The sequence below is a fragment of the Pithys albifrons genome, chromosome 9 (genome assembly GCF_047495875.1).
Source record: "Pithys albifrons albifrons isolate INPA30051 chromosome 9, PitAlb_v1, whole genome shotgun sequence".
NCBI classification, from domain to species: Eukaryota; Metazoa; Chordata; class Aves; order Passeriformes; family Thamnophilidae; genus Pithys; species Pithys albifrons.
The window spans coordinates 11531772-11551953 of record NC_092466.1 but is presented as its reverse complement, the minus strand read 5'-3'; the positions used below and the strand labels follow the sequence as shown (position 1 = coordinate 11551953).

Here is a 20182-nt window from a genome sequence, read left to right as displayed (position 1 = left end):
AATGGGAAGGCAGAAAATCTGCCTCCTCTTCCCAAGAGATTGAAGACATGATTTGACCAAGGTCACACAGCAGGTCTGTGACAACGTGAGGAACTGAACCAAGATCTGATGCATTCAGGTGTAAAAACCTCAACCCAAGACCACCATTCACATGTCTCATCACAGCAAGTTTAAAGCATACAAGACTTGTGTGTGACTGACTCTGCCCAGAGGTACACTGTATTTCAAAACCCAGGTCAAAAGAAGCAAATCAAAGTCAAAGGCACTGAATACTGTAACTGGTACCTTGTCCCTTTGCTGGGATGAGATTACACCTCAGATTTATTTCCAGGACACATTTCATAGTTTTATACAGTGTTCGCAAGCTACACTGAGCTTTATAATACTGTGATTGTTTCTGTCTGTCCTCTGCAAGCAGCTGCTGTAACATTCTATAACATTGCTGCTGATTTATGTTCAGATAAAGTAAAACACAAAGGAAAGAGAGCAACAACATAGCAACCAGCCAGCAGCAAAGAATCTCTTTCTACAAACTCATAAGGACATGGCTTCCGTTCTTGGCCTGTGCTTTGTCTCCAGGAGTCCAAAAGTCTCATATAAACAGGCAAGGCATGACAAGGCTTTGCCTTTTAATAAAGCTCTTTGCTGACAAGCCATGGTTTTCTTAGCAAGTGAGAGATGCTCAAGGACAAAAAAAATATCATTTAAAAGTACTCTACCTGTTGAAAGATTTGCTTGCAATATTAAAAACACAACTATGCTAGATTAGCAACAAAACCGATACCAAGGAGGACATCTATTTTAGATAACTCCATAGTACAAGAAATCACTCTCAAAAAGTCCTCCAGAAACTTTACAATAAAAATTGCCTTCTGTTTCCAGAGAAAGGGAAGCTATTTTATCACAGATCTTTGGTAGTGCTTTATTCTGGTCCTCCTATAACTTTTAAAAGGTGATTTCTCCTCCCTTGGCCATAATTATAAGCCTCTATAAAGTTAAACAGCTTCTCAATCCTTATTTAATCACTCCAGTGATTAAAACCAAACACCTGAAATTAAGGTAGTGGACTTGGCAGTGCAAGGACCACTCCCATTACCTGCCCCAACTTTTTCAAAGGTCTCAGGCTCCCTTGTTACCTGTCTCTGTAGTTCCCCACGTCTGGATGCCGCTCGCCTCTGCTCACACAAAATACCATCCAGCTCTTTGCCCGGCCTTCATAAGTTCCACTGTGCCTGAGAAAGCAAAGGGCAAAACTGAAGTGGCTAACAAACTTTGCCCTCCCATAAAACATTCTCATGCCCCAGCAATGAGCTGAAAATGCATTAACACTACATTCTACTGGCATGATTAGAGATGCACTGAGGGTGAACCATGAGGGAACAGGGAATGTCAGGGGTCATGCATTTGCTTGTCAAGACTTATGATTAAATCTTGCAAGTGTGTGCTGTTTTACGCCAATTTGTTTTCTCAATCATTCTGTCAGAGGCCACTCCCCATTTTACAGATGCAGAAACTAAAGCAGAGCAGAAGTAACATGCAAAGTACCACAGCAGTATGACGACAGTCAGAGCTGGATCCCAAAATCTGTCACTGTCTAGACAAATTTTATCTGTACCTCACTCAGACCATAGGAGGCACTTCTCCAAGAGCCCAGACCAGATCCTGCCTGGACAGCATCTCCACCAGGCTCATGGCGCAAAAAGCAACCATGAAAATGCTGCCAGAGGGACTAGACACTTCCTCCTGCCTCCCACATGCACGCACAGCAACGGGCTGCTCAAAGCCCAGGCGCCAGTGAGGGCTGGCGACACCAGGCCAAATGTGTCAGGGTGTGTGTCAGTGCCATGGCTGGGAAGGGAGGTGAGGCCAGGACTGGCTACAGCTGGGTCTGCTTTGTGGCTGCTTTGTTAGGCCATCCTGAGTGCTTATGTCCCGTTTTCTTCAGATATGCTCTTTTATGAATAGCCTTGTTCAAAATAAGCACACAAGCTTGCATAGTGAGGAGCCAGCAGCACCAACCCAAAGACAGGGCTCTCTCTCCTGGGCTGGGTGCTCACAGGGCAGCCCAAGCACTCACAGCCACACACCAAGGCACAAACCCCATTGCTTGTCCTCCTGTGCCTGCCTGCACCTCAAACTCACCAAACAGAAGCACAGAATTGTTAGGGCTGGAAGGGACCTTTAGAGATGATCTAGTCCAACCTGCCAAGGCCAAGTCACTGGGACAGATGACACAGGAACATGTTCAAGTGGGTTTGGAATGACTCCAGAGAGTGAGACTCCACAACCTCCCTGGGCAGCCTGTCCCAGTGCTCTGCCACCCTCAGTATAAAGAAGTTCTCATGTTGGGGTGGAACTTCTTGTGTTTTAGTTTACAGCCATTACTTCTCCTTTTGTCGCTGAGCACTACCGAGAAAAGCCTGGCACCATCCTCTTGATACCCACCTTTGAGATATTGCAAATATCTTGTGAATATGCACTGATGAGTCCTCTCCAGACTGAACAAGCCCAGCTCCTGCAGTTTCTCCTTATAAGAGAGATGCGCCTGCCACTCAAAGCCAAAAGCCTCCCCCAGCCCCACACCGGACTGACAGGACCGCCTGGGCCTGGACACCCGGCCTGGGCCTGGCTGTCAGTGCTGGATGCCCTGGCAGAGCCAGGGACAGGGTCTGGGCCTGGACACCCGGCCAGGGCCCGGCCGGAGGGGAAAGCCGGGCCGAGGCCGTGCCCCAGCCACACGTGGCGATCTGTGCCACCAGCCCGGGGCTCCCGTTCGGGCAGCCCCCACCCCGCGCCGCTCACCTGCCGCCGGCCCGCCCCGCCGCCGGCGCCGCGCCACGTGGGCCGGAGCACCTCCCTCTGACGTCACCGTGACGTCAGGGCCCGCGGGGGCGGGACCGGCGCCGGGATTGAGATCGGGATCGGGATCGGGCACCGGGACCACCGCAGCCGCTCGGCTGAGCCCCGCGGGGCCCGGGGCAGCCCCAGCTCTCCCCCGGCGGGAGGGAGCAGAACGCCTCTCCCACCCCTTGGTTTGCGTTCGCTTCCGCGACCTTCCAAAAATACATCCTGGAGTGGGGTGGGGGGTGAGGCTGCTCAGCGAGTGCCCCCTGCTCCGCCGGCCTCGGCCCGCTGGAGTTTGGGAACTGCCCGGGGCGGGTGCAGAGGGAGGGATGGGGCTCACACCTCTAGTGAGCAAACATAATCTTTTACTAAACCACCTGGGTCTCCCCGACTATTCATGTACTTTCAGGGGAACCATGAAGCAAAACCAGGATGAGATAAGTATAGAGTAATTCAGGGGAAGAGGCTTTTGGAGGTCTCTAGTCCAACCCTATGCTAAAAGCAAGGACAGCTTCAAAGCTAGAGCAGGTTCCTGCTGGATTTTGAGTATCTCCAAGAAAGGAGAAGCACAGCCTCTCTCAGCACCACCATGGAGCAGAGAGGTTTATTCCTGATATTTTCTTCATTGCAACTTGCCCCTTGACCTTTTGCTGTGTACATCTGGAAAGGGTCTGGCTCCTTTTTCTCTCTGACCAGTCTCCAGGCTCAGCAATTCCAGCTCCCCTGCAGCCAGCCCCAGCCAGAAACTGCGACTTTCTCCACTTTGCAGATCTCTGTCTCATAGATCTCTGCAATAAAGTTTAGGGCATAACACAGCAACACTTGTAATCCAACAGAAGAGAATAAAGGTCTGTCCTGCAACCAGCATCCCAGCATTAGGAAGGGTCATTGGAGGGGGCTGGAGTTGCAGACTGTCCCTGAGGAGGCATGGGAAAGAGGCGAGAGGGAGGCAGGTAACCACAACTGGTAGAGCAGGAAATTTTCTTTCCTCGTGAACCTCCTTGTGTGAAGCTAATTGCTATTTCCCGATTATTTTCACCCTATATTCCTGCCTTGCCCACAAGGGATTCTTACAGTCCTGGCAGTCTGGCCCAGAAAGGCGCATTTAGATCATCACTTCAGTGTCCCCCTCAGGGTAAATTACAGCTGTGTTTAGCATTTGTGTTACAGACCACATTATGCTCACCCTGCAGAATATTTGCTGAAGAGATTCATTTCTTGGAAACCAGCCAGAATCCAGAAATGCTCATACTGAAGCACGTGTCAGGACATTTTAAAAGCACTGCAACATTGGCACGAGGATCACAGAGATCATTTGCCAATGGCAAACTCTGCAGCTGAATCCAATCAGGGTTGTGAAATGGTCCTTTCAGCCTCCTGTGACTCACAATAATAATAATAATTTGGGGTTAGATTTTGCATTTGGCTGTGGCTCTTAATAGAGGGTTGTGGAGAGTTGCACCTGCCAGAGCTGTGCACCAGCTCAGGGAAGGGGGAGGGATCAGTCCGAAACATTTCAAATGTTTGCCCAGCTCTCCAAGAGGGGATGCCTTTTCCTCTCCTGTTCTTGGCTTGTGCACGTTGCACCCAAGCAAACAGGAGACTCTGATCTCCCCTTGGCATTGTCACTGTGCTCCATATTTGATTCCCAGGGGCAGAGCTAAGAGTATCTCACTTCTTCCCTTCCTGCTCTGCAGTGCTTTCAGTTTAGTTGAATTTAGCACAGTGGCTAAATACAAAGTAGACTTCATGCCTGTGACAGTGAAATTGTTTGATTATTTTTTGCCAATGAATCATTATTATATCAGTTTGGGCTAGCTAACGGACCGTGGGAGCAGTGGCAATCAAATACAGGGAGGAAAGAAAATACTTTTCTTCTGTGGGAGTGTGATGTGGGGAGTGTTCACAGCATGAAACAATGAGGCTGCTGGCAGAGCCCAGTGTACCAGAGGGAGGATGGGGCAAGGGAAAGCTTTGGATCTTCTCAGAACTCGCTTCAATTCCTCTAGGTCTGGAGATATCTTTCAGCCTGTCCACAGCCAGAACTACCGTGTGAGAGCAGCTCTGTCCTGCCTCCTTTAGTTACCCTACAACCCCAGCATGAGAGGAGAGCAAACCAGAGGCGTTGAATTTGATTAACTTTCTCTACTTTGGACCCAGCTCAGGGCAGAAATAACAAGCATTGCTGTGGACAGACTATCAATGTGATATTGATCTCTCTGTAAATTCAAAATCAATTAAGCCACCACTCAAAAGTACCTTACTGCATTGTTTGGTGACCAAAATGTGTCCCCATTCTGTCTTCCTGATAAAGATCTTTATTTAATAAAGGTAAAAAAGTCTGCATTCCTGTCTCCTGAAAAAGGAGAAGAAAGCAAGCAGAAAACAGAAGAGAAAATATTGATGTCTGTAAGAGCTTCTTGGTTGCTACTGAGTGCCTGGTATTGCAGAGCCACATTGTGAAGGCTTCTGTACCCAGAGGTGACTTCTAACTGGTTCTGACTCATTGAACACTAAAATTTAGACTAATTTGCTTTCCTTCCTGGTAGAATTAATAATGACAAACTGACGGGTATTCTGCATAGGAACCTCATTCCAGGAGAGTAATGATCTTGTAAGAAAAGATGTATTCAGATCACAAAGCATTTTGCAGACATCTCCTGACTATGCTCCTGACAAGCCTGCTGCAATAAAGAGCCATTGTACAGGTGGAGGTGTGACTGTGCCATGCAGGCTGCTGTCCTGCCTGTCTGCAGAGACCTGGATCTAAACACTGCGAGCAGGCCAGTACCACCAGTGGTCTGAGCCAGCAGGACCAGTGCTAAGCCCATGGAAGAGCACTGAGGGGCTCTGGACTGCATAGGAGGCTGGTGCTGAGACATGGCCCATGGCTGATGGATGCTCAGGCTGAATGAGCCAGTGGATTGCTGTTAAAGGCTTTGCCCAGATGAGCACAGGAGGAAGACCTGAGGAATAGCAACCAAAATCCCATGAGACCAACCTCGCCAAATGACAGCCACTAACTCTGTTGCAATCTTGACCTGTATCAAGTGATCAAGGCCCGGAAATGAGCCATAAGATCTCACTTTATCTTATCAACCCTCCTATCCCCATGATACCTTTATTGTGGTTGTAACTTTCATTTCCTTCACCTTCTCCTGTTGGGCACCTGTGAAATTTAGACTCCTGCTTTGCAATCTAATCTCCCCAAATGATCCCTGCCCACCCTAAGCGAGCGCACAGCCTTTCCATGGCAGAAGCTGTTTGGCACCCTGGTGAGACTGTGCTGTCAGTCTGTGACCAGGACACATTTTTTTTCCTTTCAAAGTGGTGCAGGATGTAGGAGACAGCGGTAGGAAATGGGGATTTGTAGTGAATGGCTGAGCATCTACACAGCTCTCACTGAGCACAGGGGATGCCAGTCGTATCTGCCAGTGGCCTGGGACATCTCCTGGACACTGGACATGTGAAAGGATGCTCCCAGCCCCAATTTCCTGACACAGAGGCCAGTGACACCAGCACTACTGGGCTCTCCCTTGCCATGGTCCCGCAGTGCGACAGCCTCAGCACTGCTTCCAAGCTGGGAACCATTAGGAGACACATAGAGGGTTGAAGGCAAAGACAGGGATCACTTCCTCGCTGCCTTCACAGGCCCAAAACACACTTTTACAAGGGTGCACACATGGCCAAACAGCCCCTCCCATCCATGTGACAGTGTTGGAATTGTGGAGACAATAACCCACCCACTTGTGTTTGTGTTTCCAGCGGCTGTCCTGCGAACAGTCACATGCAAGTTGTTTTGTTTTACTCATGAAAGACCCGCAGTGAGTTTGGCGGCGTTCACGTCTCTGCACTGGCTGGGCAGGGTCACATCCTCCCAGCACAGAGGCAAACCTGTGTCCATGTGAGGGTCAGCAAGTATTTAAAGTCCAGTTTTCTTCTTATTTCCACCCTAAAAAATTACCTAACAACAATTAATGCCAGTGTTTTGGTAGTATGTATCAGCAGCACTGTAATGTGCCAAAACAAGGAAGGGCTTGAGAATAGCAAAAAATTGTTTGTGTTTTCAGCTCTCAGCTCTGAGTTAAATGAAGGTTTCAAACATGTGGCATGAGTCCTCTTGGATCATGTTTAAAATAAATTTTGTTTGTTTGGAAACAGTGAAACTGGAAACTGCAACAACAAATGGTGTGTTTGGGGGAAAATATAGCAGGGAAAGAAGAAACAAGCCTATCTAGAGATCTTATCTTCATTTTTCTTGGGAGGACAATTTATCTGGCCAGCGCTGGAAGTTGATCATGGTTGGGTGGTTCCCGGCAGCTGCATTTGGAAAGGAAAGGGAGGCAGCAGCAGGCCAGGTAGATATCCAAGTACTTCTACGTCTGCTCTTTTCAGTTAAATACCAGATGTTTGGATTTTGCTTGTAAACCTTTAACGACAGGGATGAAAATGAAATGTTTGCTGCATTCTCTGCTTGGCTCCATTTCAACACCAAAAAATGCTTTCACATCCCCACTCACCTGTACTTGCCTGTTTGCAAGTGAAATGTGAGCCTTGTGGCCATTTCCAGGACTCTTCAGTTTCCCCTTGCCGATTCTAGCATGAAAAGGGATGGAACAAGCTAGATCTAATGTATACAAAAGAGACCACGCTGGTCACTGGTGCAGCACTGGTATTAAGTGCTTTAGGAGATCATTTGTTCAGCCAGCATAAAAGTGCATGCTGCTAAGGAAGTATATCCTGATGAATTGCACACATTTATGGATATATTCCATATTTAAATATTAAAATCATGCTTATTACACAGCAGAGACTTTTATTCAGTTCATATGATGCTATTCTTTCTCAAAGTCTTCACTAGCACAAATGTTAACAGGATGCAATGACCTGCCTGTATTTTGGCCTGACACCTGAGAAGTATTTTAATTACACATTTCCTTATCTGCTTCAGCAATAAAACTAATGGAGCCAGGTGTCTGTTAGGTCCCACTTCCCTTGTTGTCTGCTTAGAAGGCAAATGGGAGCCCTCCTGTGAGTTCCTGACAGAGCTAACAAAAGTCTCTGGCATTGCCAGTGAGGGACTAGACATGAATTTTGTTTCTAATTAACATTTGCAGTGTAATAGACATTTATTTGTATGTGTATATATATGGGCCATATTTTACAAATCCCCGCTCCCACACGAAGTCACTGCCTTTGTGAGTGAGGCCCACTCACCTGATGAAAAATCCCTTGAGCCTGAACGTGTTGAAATAATTTTGAGTCCCAAGCTGTGTAATATATTAAATGAATCACAGTACAAGAAACAGATGTTTATTCCAGTGGGTGCAGGAGTCCAGACACAAAGTATTGGGTTACTGTCTGTCTCAGGTAATGGGACAAAGCAGAAAAGTTGGGATTAAACATTTTACATATGTCCAAGGTAGAAACTTTAAACCTTAAAAATGTAGCCCGGGTCCTTGTAACTGGCCTTATGGGAGCAAACCTGCAGTTGCCATGCAGCATTCCCAGACTGCAATCAGCACTTGGGCACAAACCTGGGCACTGGCACGCATCCTGCATGTTACACCAAACTGATGCTCAGATGCTTTAGTTTGATGCCTGGCCACATATTTTAGCTCCCATGCCCAAGGGCTCCCATATCTGAGAGACATTTGGGACCATCTGAGACCTCCATCTATGATATTTCAGGTCTTTAGGCACTGCTCTCCTTCGATCTAATTGCAGAACTGAGTCCTCGGCTTTTCAAATGAGCACTTTTCCTTAAAACAAAGGCTCATTATGTTTGTTTAGTTGTTTTTGTCTGTTAAGCCAAAACTCCCAATTAGAAATGAGAAAAACTGGGCTGAATTTATCCCCCCCAAATGTAAAATGAAATATGAAGAGCTCCAGAAAAGGTTAGAGGCTGGAGCATCTCTGTCAGGATGGCTGCTTGATTCTTACAACTCAGTACGGGGAATGTTTACTCAAAACTCTGTACAGAAGGAAGCATGAGCCCAAAAAAGCAAATGAGGTAATGAAAAGGATGAAAGATTGTGCATATTCAGGGCTGCTCTTTGCCTGCAACTTTTCTGCCCTGCACTCATTCTTTTATCATCAGCAGCATTGCCCATGTGGGTCCTGTTTTAGGTAATTTCTAAAAGACCTGTGGGTCCAGGAGGTGCTTTTTGTTTGGGGTCCCTGAGGGATCACAGCCTCTGGCCCTGCAGGGTGGCAGTCAGTGGAAAGCAGAGTGTTCAGACTTCCAGCCTCTCCTTCCACCTGCAGCCACTGTCCTTTGGCTGGTAAGAGCTGCATAAATTGAAAAGCACCATTTCTACCTTTTAAAATCTGTTTAAACAAACAGACCTTTGCTCAGACAGAGCTCAGCCTTCTCCCACATCCCACCAATCACTGTATTACAGGCAGTGCTTCCTGGTTGCAGGATCTGGGCTTCACTCAAAGGAGGAAAGATCTGCTGTTTTTTCTGTTCCTGTTTGCATCCCTCAGCACGCTTGAAATGATCTGTATCCTGAGTTATTCTTATACAAACTTTCCCATTGTTTGAGTCGCGGGTTGTGAATTCTGTCCCTTTGAAAAAATATGACCCATGCTATGGAAAAGTGAGAATGATGTTAAGTCTGCACGAGATACTCATGGATGTGACATACAGGAAAAGGATGAGTGCTTTGCACTGTCCTCATGAATGAAGCCACAGGAAGGAGGTGTGACAGGGCACTGGGTTAGCTGCTGAGAAATTTCCACGGTTCCTGAGTTTGCGCTGGCTCAATTTGCATCTTCATTCTGCATTTTCATTACCCGAAAATGCAGATACTGAAGGGCTCCTCTGGCACTAAAAGTCTTGTCTCTGCTAAGAGGGTTTTTAAAATACATAACACCAGTGATTCAGACCCAATTTGTGACATTTGTGTCATGACAAACTGCAGTGTACAGCTTCTTCACAGCAGACAGGAGAAGGGTAGGTACTGATCTCTCTCTGGTGACCAGCAATAGGACACAAGACTATGGAATGAAGCTGTGTCAAGGGAAGTTCAGACTGGGCATTAGGAAGACATTGTTCGCTGAGAGGGTGGTTGATCTCTAGAAGAGGCTTCCCAGGGAAGTGGTCATGACACCAAGCCTGCCAGAGTTCAAGGAGCATCTAGGGCATGCTGTCAGTATATGGTTTACTTGTAGGTAGTCCTGTGAGGAGCAAGGAATTGGACTCAGTAATCCTTATGGGTCCCTTCCAACTTGAGACGTATGATTCTGTGACAGTCATTGGTCCCTGGCCTGTCTCTCCACACTAGCACTGCTCCTTTATTCTCACCAGTATTGCCAGATGAGTATTCACAAGGGTGGGAGAAAATGCTTTGTGCTGATAGAGACCAAAATTGCCTCTGATAGCTGCAGTCTCCTCCCCAGGATACTGTTACCAGACAAGTAGGGTGTATTTTGAAGTAACAGGGAAAAATCAAAATGCCACATCCAAAGGCCTGGTGCAGGCAGGTGCTGAGCATCACTGGGAACACCCTGCAGTCTGGAGTGTGTGGGGTTTGCTGCTGAGGCTCCGTGCCCTGCATTGTCCCTGGGATCACTTGGCATTTTGTTCGCCCAGCCCCACTCAGCACCAGCAGTGCCCACACTCACTGTCAGGGGCTGTGCTGCCCATTGCTCAGCTCCTTCCCATGGCTCAGCACCTCACTCCTGGAGGCTGCTATCATGTGCAAAAAGGAAGAGGGTAGCAAAACAAGCACAGCCAGAAATCACACAATTTTGCTGCAGTCCTGCCAGGAAACAGACTGTAGAAGTTCCTGTATTTAAAGCCAGGAGATGAGTTTTATTGTTAGTAGTTGTTATAGCAACCTGAGGTGCCGTAGAGTAATACATGCTCAGCGCGTTGTAACAGACTCTGACAAGTTCAAGGCTCTTGCCTTGCTGCTAAATCTTGTTGCCAAGGCAATGCAACACAAGGCTAGAGCCTAGAGAAATGAATACTGCTGTCAGCTCGTGCCAGCAGGCTTGGACTGATTAAAAGGGAACTTTTGAAAGTGATGTTAACTTAAAGAGCACAGCAGCAGAAGGGAAAGGGGAGCACAGAGATGGAGGAGAGGATCCAGAGAAGGAGTGGTGGGTTGATGTCAAGTGACAGGTAAAGGAAAGCATTTGGTTAAAAAGCAGTATGGTTGAACAGGATGTCTTAGCCTGTGATGCAAGAAATGCATCACGTTTTTGTATGGAGTAAAAAAGAATCACAAAATCCTCATTTTAATATTTGTTTAACTTGGGCAGTACTGTTGTAACTTGATTGGGAACTTTGGCTCTTCTCCAATGGTGTTGACAACAAAAATCATTTCCTCAGTAAATTTGTTCAGTGGCATGGATATTGTTGCTCCTGCAGTAAAACCCATGAAGTAGCTCAGTTAACTTTCAATTTTATGTTCATTTCCAGCCTTTTTAAACATGCTTCATGGCAAAATGTTAGCTAGAAAAGAGATGAGGCTGCAAGTTGATTATACTCTCCTCTCTGTGATTCACTGGTAATGCTTACAGTATACTCTGAATTGAAGAAAGAGTATTACCCCAAGGACCACAGAATCAAAACAGATGATCAGTGCCAAAGAAGTCAGGTAATTAAGTTAAATTCAACTACCAATACAATATTTTGACGTGTGCTATGGGATACTAGGCTTCTAAAATGCAAGTACTACAGAAATGCCTCAGATAGATATACAGTGATGCCGAATGTACTTGTTGACTTCCCAACTGATTTGTGAGTAAAAGCATAATGTTTCTTAAAAAATTGCTATAGCAGTATTCTGATTCACTCCTACTATGTCCCATGTATTTTACATTTTCATGGATTATCAATAGCTAAAAATGACCTCATGTTTTCCTATTCAATACCTATTTCATCACGTGCAACTTGCAGTACAGTAGTACTATACCTGACCAAATTCCCTATGTGGGAATTTGTTCTTCTGACTCTTGCTGTGGATCATGGAAAGTTTGCAAGTTCTTTATACTATTTAAAAATGGGAAACTAAGATATGGGAAGCGATTTACCAATTGTGCTGGATTTTTTTGTCTCTGCAATCATGGGCAGAGCCACCTCTATTGACCTTCATAATAGTAAGGGTTTTACTTAACTGTGAAATATTTTTGTACTATTTTGAAGTTCTTAAGCCATGGGCCAGGAAGCAGGGGCAGGTGACTGGTCATGTGCTTGTAAATATCATTTGGTTTTCAGCAGCTAAATTATATTCAAAGAAGGCAGCAATGTGTTACTTGCACCCCTACTACTGTTACTGGCATTTTTGCGCAATTGCCAGTTAGCTGTGAGATATTATATGATCAGAAAGATGGGAAAAACTGGTTCAGGCAATTGTGAAGGGAATGTGACATTGCCCCAAAGGATGGTTTTAGTTGGAGACTGTCCAGTAGATAAAGAAACATGAGGATCCTAGAACCAGGCATCAGCATTTTATTGAATAAGAAAGCAAAAAAGAAATCTAGTGATAGTTGAATTTTGCTACTGGTGATTCCACACATGGTGTTATTTCTCAATATATTCAGGAGAAGGTTTCAAAGCCTTCTGGAATATCCTTCCTTTTTCTGAAAGGATGTGTGCACAGAAGTCAGGCTAGTAAAAAGGCAAAACCATATGGCCAGGTCACACAGCAACATCAACACTTACTTGAACTGCAGGATCCCAGAGCATTTCCAAGACCTGGCTCTCCTATCTGCAGGTCCCATCTGCCTCTGATGCCTGTGACAGTAGGATCCTTCTTGGAAGGCTTCTAGCTTTCTAGATGATGTTTACCACCCTGAACATGTTGTGTGATGCCTCCTTCAGGACAGATGGGATGCACAGGGGAAGGTCAGACCCCCGAGAAAGAGCCATGGCTGAATCACACTGCAGCTAAGTGCACCTTGGCACAGCCTCTAAAATATAGATTCACAGCCCAAGGGCATGCCCTTCTGTTTCCTTCTCCTACCCCTCTCCCCTTCCGTGCACCTATTTACTTGCTTGAGAGCCACCCCCAGGGAGCTGGGAAGCAACATGGAGCCAGGACAGTGTGTCAAGATAGCTACTGATGCCAGAGCAGACAGAGCTATTTCCAGAATGATTAATACTATTAGCACATACTGAAGCTTAATGCTGAATATAAGCTTAAGAGGAATGGATTTTGATGTAAAAAGTGAATAAATGAGACAACTGTCAGAATAATGAGTGGTGAACCAAGTAATGATTCTTAGCATAAGAGATGCAAAGCACTGCCTGCTGGCCTGTTTTCACTAAAGCTGCTGGTAAAATTCCCACTGCCCTTCAGGCTGGAGAAATAGCCCAGCAATAGCATGTGGCACAGAAGTAACCCAGCCAGCAGGCACCAAGACTACTCCCACAACTAATTAGCTGCATGGCATTTGAGCACAGGCACAGTAATGGTAACACCCTGGGATCCAAGGGACTGATCCTCCCCCAGCCCAAACCATGCTCCACTATTCCTGGAGCCTGTTCGGGTATCTTTGTGTTGCCCTTTGCAGTACATACTTTGAGTGCTTGCAAAAGTACAAGTGTGAGAGCTCATCCTGTCGCTGAATAAAAATCATGTCTCCAAAGGGAGATCTGACTTACACTATCTTCTCATAACCCCACTCCAGAGATCTCAAATGTCATAATTGAAAACCTACTGTTCATCTTCTGAAAGTCAGGTTTAACCTACAGGAGGCAGTTTCCAGAAGGGGCAGTATTTTGCATAATCAGTTAGGGGAAATATGTGTAATAATTTTCTCTTTTTCTTCTCCTGACACTTTTCTCACAGGACAGCAAGCAAACAAAACGTAGGGGTAGCTCTGCAATGTCCTCTTCCCCAGTTCTTTTTTTTTTTACCTCAGACGTCAAGGACTACAGCATTATATAGACAGTTTTTAATTTTCTTTTTTGAAAATTTATTCTTTTCTTTCTTACATGAGATATCTTGAGAACTGATGTCTTGAATGGATTTACTAGAATCTGGTGAGATTTGTTATCCTGTGTCTGTGTCTGCAAAAAAGTCACATGCTCAGGGTGTTTCTCTGGAGTAGTTAATTCAGTTTGGACGCAGCCACATGATCCACTTTTCGAGTCTTGCCTTATGGCCTCTGAGGAATGTTGCATTGGCTGCGAGGGAATTACTAGGTCTTGGCAAGACATGTTAATATCGTCGCAAAGACTTGTTAGGGACCAAGACTTCAGCCTCCAACTATTTCCTCTGATAAAGCAGAGTATTCACAGCAGTTCATTAGTCTTGAACCATCAGTTTGACTTTGAGAGAAATCAAAGTTCCCTGTAAACCAGAAGGACTCTGTGAGTAAAGCTTTCTGGTGTTGCCTGCCTGCTAACAGGCTTCAAAACAGGAGCACAAAGTGTTGGATCAAATTAATCAGTGGCTTAGGACACTTCAGTCACGGGTTGTGAAAATGTATATTGAGGTGGAACACAGGTTATGAATTATAGCCACACAACATCTGAAAACTTGGTCTGTCATATGTGGGGATGCAAATTTGATGTTTTCTCCTGAAGACCTGACCATGTTCATACACCAAGTTCCTAGCAGCAACAGAACTACGGTTTCATTACAGCTGTTGTTTTTGGGGTTTTTAACACTCACTGCTATCTTTCCACTAGTATCCAAAATGACACTGATAACCCTTGAAAGCACCAGAGCGTGAGTATCATATCTGCAGCTGTATCTCTGCTAGGAAGTGAGTTACACAGCATGGAAAGTATTTTTGCTATCTCATTTTGAATCATTGATAACAATATCACAAATGAAGGGACCATACTGTTCATCTATTAGACGGGATGAAGCACTCCCACAGCCTCAGCACATTGCTGTCCCCAAGCAAAACAGAGAGGCAATGTCTGAGTTACATGTTTTGCAAACCAAGAGCAACTTTCCCAAAGCATGGCTGGCACAGCACCAGTGAAAGTGATAGACGGTGTAGCACAAAACAGGTCCCTCCACACCAGCTTCCCAAAGCACCCATATCACCGAGCTGAGCTTCAGAGCAAAGCACAGAGAACACTCTTAAGGAACCTGAGAGCTGGCCCCCAGCAGCAGCAGCCAGTCCCAGCACCTGGAGCGCTTGATCCAAGTAAGGGTATCTATCAATCAGATGCTCAGAAACTCCCAGTTGATTCACAGCCCCATTTCTTGGCTCCATGCTGGCCTCTTTACACCTCTGGTGCTGGAAAAGGAAGTGAAACAGTGAAACAGCTGGTTCTCATGTATACCTTCAACAGCTCTGAAAAGCCCCCCAGTTGTAGAAAAACGGAGCAGAGCTGTGAGGTCTGGAGCTGGTTTCCTATCTGAAAACCAGGCAGGATGCCGGATCTGTAGCTGCAGTTTGGCTTGACAGAGGGCCAACTCCAACACCGCTGTTCTCATCTGCTTTAGTGTCAGCTAACATTTGTGTGCCATTTTCCCATCTGACATCATACGAGCCTAAACCAAAGACCAAAGTTCCCCTAGCTTTCTACAGAGTGGAGCCATTTGCTGTCACACAGGTGATACCTTTGACACCAAGATCCAACTCAGGATCCCAGTTCAGCAGCTACTCAAGTGACTTGTCCTATTCCAGTCTCCCTTGGGCTGTGCAGGTCCTTAGTTAAGCATGTTTGAATAACTCACTGCAGCCATGCTTAAGCCATGAGAAGAAATATCCCAGCAGAAGGACAGAGAACTGGCTTGACCAACCACTCATAATGAGATGTGTTCAAGCCAGCTAATGGGTACTCTTATGTCTACCACAAATACACAAGATAACTCATTGTCCTGCTTAGCAGAAGAGTGTTATTGCCTCTTGGGAAAAAAAGCATTCCTGATCAAAGATTATCCTTGTAGAATAAATAACCAAACCAAACTAATGCATGTGTAGGTGTATATCTCTCTATATATAGTTCACAGAGATTTATATGACATCGCATGTGCTTATACCAGTCTCTCTGATGGGGTAGAAACTGATAGGGAAGTTGTAACTACATGCAAAGAACAGGAATTTTCTGGTGAACCTCAGCATGGCAAAGACTGTTCTCAGAGGTCTTAAAAGACTTCTGCAGCCTGCTAATTATACACTAGCCAAATCTTATTACAAACAAGTAATAAGTATAGGCACGTTTGTTGGTTTTGCTAATGACATTAATGTCCTTTTTGATGATTTGCAGAGCTACAGGAGGCCAGAGACTCAATTTGTACTGATGTATCTCACTCTGGTGAAGTCTAGGGAACTCTGTGGATGTTTGATAGCTTTTCACCATCTATCTTTAGACAATCCAACATCTGTTTTCTGCACAGTAGTTTGAGCTGATTCTTCTGCCATATAACACACATATTCAGAACTCCAATTTGATAGTGGATCTGTGTATTATTTTCTAGCATGTAAGTGATGGTACCTAAAATTATGCATTACTGTTCTTAAGAGGAATTTGTGCTTTTATTCCTCCCCAATTTTCTTATCTCTTGTAGCAAAATGACTGTGATATTGAAGTCTGCTGGGTAGATTCATTTATCTTTCCCCTGCAGAGTTCCAGAGAGTTCAGATATCCCAGTTAAAACCACAGACTTTGCAATTTAGGGTAAGTCATCAGCAGGATAAGAGACAGACTTGGAGCTGGTTAGTACACATTCTGAGGAATTATCAGGATTTGCTGTGCAAAGAGAAGCAAACGTTTTTGTCTTCTCTCTATCCACATACCTCTGTGACTGATTTGTTTTGAGTTTCCAGTGTCTGTTTGCACAGACCTGATCGTTGGTCCCACTGTCCTTCTCCGCTTCCTGTCGGAGAACAAACGGAGACAGTCAGCAGCAGCAATCACACGTCCTTTCATATGAAAACCACTGAACACAATTTGTCCCGCCAGGGAAATCAGTGCTTTAAATATGTGAGTAATCCACTGACTTCACAGGAATATCTCTGGGTGGGTTTTTTAAGCGTGCTCTCCATGGCTGCAACGACAGAAGGACACTGCCCTGAGCACGCTCTGGCACAATGTGGGCGAGTGCCAGGAGCTCCCCGCAGGCACTGCTGGCCCGTGCTGCAATCTGGGGAGCCCTGCTGTGCTGGGGCAGCGAGCTCCTGCCCCCCAGCTTTCTATCCAGCCCTTCCGCGCATTACACATCCCTGGGAATATGCTCAGAAAGTACAGATGAGGTCATTCCCAAGAGTCTCCTTAGGTATTTGGGGCCCTTGACACTGAGAGGAGCTAAAATCTCATACTCTTATGAGTGTTTTTTAAAGGGAAAGCGGAACTCTTTTTATAGTACATGAGCTGTTTGTTCATCTTGAATTGGTAAATTACTAACTTCTCTATAACTTTTTCATCTTTACTGTTAGAGATTGAGCTAATATATATTCTTGCTTCCTACGAGGTTTTGAGAGTAACAGTTACTTATGTACAATCCAAAATAAAACAATATTCATGATTAATATTGTTTATGTGTATTAACAAGTTTGAGGCTGATTTAATCTCTGTGCTATCCTTTCAAGCCATCCATCAAATATGACAAGCAGCAGTTTGCCCAAAAGGCCCTGAATTTGACTTGATGCTCTAGACTTTGAAACATTTGTCCAAAAAATTATGTCACATGCTCCTCTGAGGGTCCAGAACTAGAACAACATGCACAGCACGCAGATACCTCACCACTGAGAATGGGGGATGACTCTAGCTTTGTCCTATGTTCAGTTTGTCTTGGGGTAACAAAGAAGAAAGTGGAAGCTTACCCTGGAATCCAGGATAGGTACAGAAAGCCTTTTTCAGACTTACTTAATCAACACTCACATCTACCAGCCCATGACCTTACACTCCTGTACTTCCATGCTCTTCTCCCCTAGGCAGTTGTACAGGGCTTCCCATCTGGTGTGGGTCTGCTGACAGCACACCCCTGTCAGAGATGGCAATTCAGGTTCAAGTCACAGTTAATGTACCATAAAAGAATCCCTACCTTGCTGTTCAACCAACATAAACCTTTTGTAGCATAGACCATGCTGAGCTGACAAATGTGGGTTTCTTGATGCAAAAGGATGTGCTGTGCTCCAAATGCATCATCAGAATCACGAATTAGTGATGTCTTTTTAAAAATGTGCTCTGAACATGAGTTTTTGCTTCCAAAAATAACTTTTATTTTGTTCATATTAGAAGAGCAGGATGTTCTTTCCTGTCCTGAAGGGATAAGGAGGAAATGAGAACTATGGGGTTCTTATATAGTATGAGCTACTATTCTTCAGGACTAGTGCTGTGAATCTTGATTTATTTTTTTTTCTCCAGGCTTAGCATTTTATTCCCCATGGACCTCATTTTGCATTCATTCATGCTGATGTTACTCCAGTGAAGATCTCTTTGATATCAAAGGAATTCCTCCATGTTTACAACCTCTCCTGTCCTAAGGCAATAGGCATTACAAGGGGGGCAACCTACTGAAGACAGTGCATGCTGAATATCTCAAATCCCTTTTCAAAAGAGAAAATGTCAGCTGAGAGTTGCAAGTGGAGGCAGAAAGCATCCTTTCCTGTACTCTGTTTGAAGGAAAGAGACAGTGAGTTGGAGGAAATGTGAACGTAATGGACTGTACATTTGTATCCCATTGTACTGAGGTCTGACAGGAAACACTTGGCGTTTGATTCAGGAAAAAGTAAATGGTATTCCTCTATAATACTCTCATAACCCCAGTTATTCTGCAGTACTCAACTACATCCCCGTCTTTAATGTATATATTCTCACTGCTCTCTCCAGAACACCAGAAGGAAATCTGGCCACTGGGGAGTGGGGGAGGCATGGGAAGAGACTGTACAGCATTTTCCATCCGACAGCCCTACTGAGTGACAGCAAAAGGCCATCAGCTCTCACCCTTTTAAACCAAAGGGACTCCTGAGCAGCTGCCATTATTGACTGCCATCATGAGCAGTTCCTTATGGGAGAAAAGCTGCACATACCAAACTTTGACTAATTTCTGAGCAGCCTCCACCAAGCCTATGAGAGCTCTCTGTTGCCATTGTCTCTTGCTGTAATGTGTAGACAGTTGCAGTGAATTCAGGGCCATAGACTTCTCAGCAGGCACTGGGGAATCCCTTATTAGAGGTTCACTCCACAACAAGGTGGAAAAGGTTCCAGCCCTCAGCATTTAGCAACTTTGTTCCTCACAGTGGCAGCTGAAGCAGAAGTGTTCTGTAAGATCTGTGCTGGTCTCTCGAAATACCTTTCATCCCTCCCGAGGGAGCCTGCCTCCCAGAGTGACCAGGGTCAAGGAGTTGTTACAGCCCTTTTTCCGAGGGGAACATGCGGTACCACCACTGTTTGGCATTTATCTGTATGGCTCATGGAGCTGCAAAGATTGCAAGAGAAACGCCCCACATAACCCAGAAGAGACGGATTGAGGACATAATGCCCTTGATTGAAAAGGGAGGCACCCAGGAAACCTTGTGGTATATATATATTCTTTTTTTTTTTTTTAAGTAGAGCTAAAGTAATTTGGCATGTGTCCCCTGAGCTGCTTCCTAAACCACAGCTGCATGAGGAATAATCTAGCTCTTAGCTGAAGTAACTCCTTAAAAAACCCCCAACATGTAGGTCATTAAAGTGCTAATAAAAAAAGTTGATGAATCTCTGAGCAGTGCTCTGATTATCTCTCTGTGGGGAATGAAGAACTCATTAACATGAGCTCCATGCCACTCCCTCCTCCTTTCTCAGAGTTTGGCATAAAGCAAGGAAACAAATGTTGGTGGTTTGGCCAAGTTTCTAATGAGTAGCTCGGTTAGGTCCACTGATGAGACACATGGCTTTACAGAGGGTGAAAAGGCTGCAGTACCATGTAAAGTGGCAAAGCATTTCTGCCATACTGGGTCCCTGAAAAGGAAATGTGTTGCCTCGTGTGAATTTTTTTTTTTGGTGAAGTATTCAGTGAGAAATGTACACAGAGAGGGTTTCCTTGACTTGGCAGACAGGGAGCAACACTGAGGTCCAAAGAGAGTAGCAGAGCCGGATGTATGTCTGAGGACCCACTCTCCAAAAATGCAATACTGTTGTAGCTTGCTGTGGGTTTGGTTTCACTTCCTGTGTCCTCCTTGCTCTAGATGTTACTTGTCCTACTTCACAGAAGGATGCAGAGCAGCCACCAGGCACTGCAGGAACCCACAGGCAACGTGGGCAGAGATCTCCATTTGCTGCATCATCTACAGAAACTGCAGTGCAGAGATCTGCCTAATAACTAGAACCAGCGCAAGAGCACCTGGCAGTTGTTTTGAAGGAGGGAACAAAACCTCCAGAACTAATGGGAGAAGCCTCTTCCAGGCAGGAAGGTTTCTTCCTGGTCCTGCTTGT

The 20182-nt window shown here is 45.4% G+C and overlaps 1 protein-coding gene across 4 annotated transcripts in view; it reads right to left on the bottom strand.

Annotated features, from left to right (window-relative positions):
• The window catches only part of XPNPEP1 (X-prolyl aminopeptidase 1), a 30936-nt gene extending 28072 nt beyond the window's left edge, over positions 1–2864 (bottom strand). For 2 of the 4 annotated variants that reach the window (XM_071563608.1, XM_071563611.1), the window contains exons 1-2: positions 2446–2793; positions 1137–1232 (exon numbers count right to left, since the gene is read on the bottom strand). The gene's annotated coding sequence lies outside the window, so the exon portion shown is untranslated. The other 2 variants (XM_071563609.1, XM_071563610.1) reach the window with 2 other exon arrangements.
• Positions 2865–20182: the final 17318 nt, after the last annotated feature.